Genomic DNA, 3,858 nt, shown 5'->3' with positions numbered 1-3,858 from the left:
GCTCTTTTCCTAGGTGAATGTAAGATTTTCGAAATCACACATTCCTCTAGGCATCCCCTCTCCCAAGGAATTTTTAATTCCTTTTTATTCCTCCAATCCCCATGATATCCTTTTTTAGAGAATTTTTAATTCCTCCAATGCATCTTGTGGAGTGTGGAGATACGAAATGCCTTTAAGGCATATTTCCTAGTCTCCACACCCTCTCTTGGACCTTGTGTGAGCTCACAAGTAAATCTTAGCCCTTCATCTCAAATTCATCCTAGCCATCCATTTTCGTCTCCTCTTCCTATAAAATAGGGCTTCATCTGTTCATTCTAAAACATCTTGAAATCCAGTAAGTTTATGCTGCCCTTTTGAGCCCAGGAAATCATCTTGGCAACTTGATCATCTCATCCTTATCATTTTTCAAATCCATTCCATTTGTGCACAACATTAGAGAGCCATCCACATCCAGCAATCAAAGGAGCACATCAAGTGGAGCATTATCAAGGGGTGCCTTCACTTCATCAAGCTCAATCCGAAGGAGAAGGTAAAATAGCAAGGTTAAATGGTCTTTTAATGATATTTTAGCATTCTGCATGTTTATTTCGTTATGTTTTGATCATTTGACCTTCAAATCTGTTTTCCCCTCTTCAATATTCATGATGGCATTGTAATGTGAAAGAAGACTATGTGCTCTTGTAATCTTGTAATATGATGTTGCAAAGAATATGATCTTTTCTTGCAGGTTCCAGAATAGTGGCTCTGTATTTCTGCGCAACTTCTTTTCTATTTCTATTTCGTTTTTGTTTCTATTCTTTTTTTTTGTTTCTGTTTCAGTTTCAGCATGATAGGTCTACGATTAGCGAGAGCATTTTTTTGGGAATTTGAATTCCTGTTATCCGATCTGTTATTTGCTATGTTATCTACTCTGTTTAATTATAATCTGTGTGAAAATAGGAGAGTATGCTCTTGTCTATATAGACAATTAGAAATCCAGGCCTTTCATTTTTCTATTCTGTTTAGCGCGACTATATGCTCTGACCGCAGGAAAGTGTGAAAATAGGAGAGTATGCTCTTGTCTATCTAGACAATCAGAAATCTGGACTTTTGACACTTTTCTATCTGTTTAGTGCTACTGTCTACTCTGTTAATCTGTCTAAAATTTTTAGGCGCTAACTGTAGTTTGCATTTCTTTTTTTTTCATTTCCTGTTATCTGCTCTGTTTAAATATAATCTGTCTGACCGCAGGAAAGTGTGAATGTAGGAGATTATGCTCTTGTCTATCTAGACAATTAGAAATCCGGACCTTTGACATTTTTTTTTTATTATGTTAAATTTAGGGTATCTGCTCTGTAAAATCTAGGGTTTCTGTCTGCTTTGTTAAATCTAAGGTTTAAAAAAAAAAAAAAAAAATTCTATTTTTTTGCCATATCTTATTTTTATCTCGACTCCATTTTCCTCCAAACTTCACTAGATTCTCCACATTACCATTTTCCACATTTCCTTCCTTGGAGGCCTTATCCCAAAAATCCACTTTTTGAAGCCCAAAATCTCGTATTTCTCTATTTTTAGGGTTTTTCATAACTCCTTCCCCTTTTATCCAATCACCTCCAAATTTTTCTCATATTATCCATCTCCAACTTTTGCTTCTTTGTCCCTCTTGGACAAATTTTCCCATTCCTTCATCTCTCCTCCAAAATCCCCATTTTTCGCTTGCCTATCCCTTGGAAAGTGGCAAAAACCTAGTCAAACCCCATTTAGCCATCAAAGATTTCTTCAAATCCACATTTGTCATTAGTAAAAAAGTTTTTATTCATGTTTTTCTATTCATTCCCAAAAAATAAAAAAAATTAATATTTTTGTCATTTTGTTATTTTTTGCAGGACGCTTGTTGAGGACTATTTTTCCAAACTACTAATCAAGCTGTTTTGCAGGATGCTTGTTGAAGACTCCATTTTTCAAATTACTAATCAAGTTGTTTTGTAGGACGCTTTTTGAAGACTCCATTTTTCAAACTACTAATCAAGTGGTTTTGCAGGTTGCCTAGCTGATTCAACCAAATATTGTGCATTTATTTAAATTAGGCACCTAGATATTAATTAAAATGGAATAAATCATTGTCTTATGTGTCTTTAATAAAAGCATAAAGGTAGAAAAGTATACTCTCGTCTTACTAGATGATCAGAAATCCAGACCCTCCAACCTTTTCTTGTTTGATTGCGTGTTTACCCTTAGACGATCTTTGAGAAGGTAAGAGGGGAACGACTCAAGTGAGTACACCCAGACTTGGGGTTCCCAACTCACTATAATAAATAGGCCATTGACTACGAAAGGGTTAATGGTTGGGGCTATATGAGAGTTCACTCTCACATTGGGTGCTTAGTAGGATCCTAGAGATCTCAATCACACTTGCGTGACTACTAAGTTCTTGGTGCTTCGTTGGGCTATAGGCCTCAATTGTGCTTGCGCAACTTTGAAGGGTAGCTCCTAACGGGAAGACTTACTAAACACCTTGTTCATAGTGGCCAAAAACCTTCTAGTCATTGGTGCAAGAGGTCGGACTTCCAAAGCGGCCCATATTTTTATGGCCCTTAGTAGAGACACAAAGTTTGCCATGAGGAGTTTTCATGGGAATTGATGCTTGGCTGCCCTGAAAAGTGAGTGCCATGGAGGGGAGCCAGTGGGGTCAAGCATCTAAGTGTCTGCTCTGGGTAAGTGTAGCTGGGAAACCAATTGGGATCCAATGACTATTGTCCTTGCTAGCCTTAAGAATGTTGTAAATGAGCATGAGTGTCTTTGAGATAATATGGATTTGATCATTGTGTTTGCTTTGTTTGATACATACTTGCCAAGAGTAGACTAAAAACACATCACTATCCCCAAACACTTTGCAAAAACATTTGTCAAGACACAAACAATTGTCCAAGCCATTACACACACAAAGTCCAAAATTGCATCAAAGCTCTGTCCATCCCATTTTTCATAAGCCCAAGAGAGAAGCTAAGAGTTTATCCTCTACGTCAACATTCAAGTTTGTCCTTTGAAACACCTGTTATCATCCAAATCAAGGTGGTCATATCCCTTCATACAACTTGCCATTCAAATCGATCCTCCATTAAGTCATATTCATGTCAAAGACAACCTAGTTATCAAGTTTCTTCTAAACCATCACTACCATAGCTTCTTCATCAATCATCCTCAAATTTCTTAAATCCTTTCATCCTCCATTTTCTTAAATCCTTTCATCACAAATTTCTCAAGTCCTTTCATCTCAAATTTCTTAAATCCTTTCATCACAAATTTTTCAAGTCTTTTCATCCTGAAATTTCTCAAATCCTTTCATCACAAATTTCTCAAGTCTTATCATCCTCAAATTTCTTAAATTCTTTCATCCTCAAATTTCTTAAATCCTTTCATCACAAATTTCTCAAGTCCTTTCATCACAAATTTCTCAAGTCTTTTCATCCTGAAATTTCTCAAATCCTTTCATCACAAATTTCTCAAGTCTTTTCATCCTCAAAATTCTTAAATCCTTTCATCACAAATTTCTTAAGTCCTTTCATCACAATTTTCCTAAGTCTTTTCATCACAAATATCATGTATGGTCGCAACTCAATCCCAAAAGAAAAAGATGGCTAAACAACAATATGGCATGCCAGACATTGGTGTCCTATATGAAGATCCCACGCAAGATCATACACAAAATGGGCAACCTAGCGATCAAGATCAAAGTCAAAATCTTGACATGGTTAACCAAGATGAACTTTGTCTGGAAGTGCAAACTTTCCTAGCAAATTCTTATAACCAAGAGATGATGGAAAAGTTTATTAAACACAATCCTACTACACTTCTAAAAACTCTTCTTGAACATGGAGC

The sequence above is a fragment of the Cryptomeria japonica genome, chromosome 6 (assembly GCF_030272615.1).
Source record: "Cryptomeria japonica chromosome 6, Sugi_1.0, whole genome shotgun sequence".
Taxonomy (NCBI): domain Eukaryota; kingdom Viridiplantae; phylum Streptophyta; class Pinopsida; order Cupressales; family Cupressaceae; genus Cryptomeria; species Cryptomeria japonica.
The sequence above is the reverse complement of the archived record's forward strand: the minus strand, read 5'-3'. Positions refer to the sequence as shown.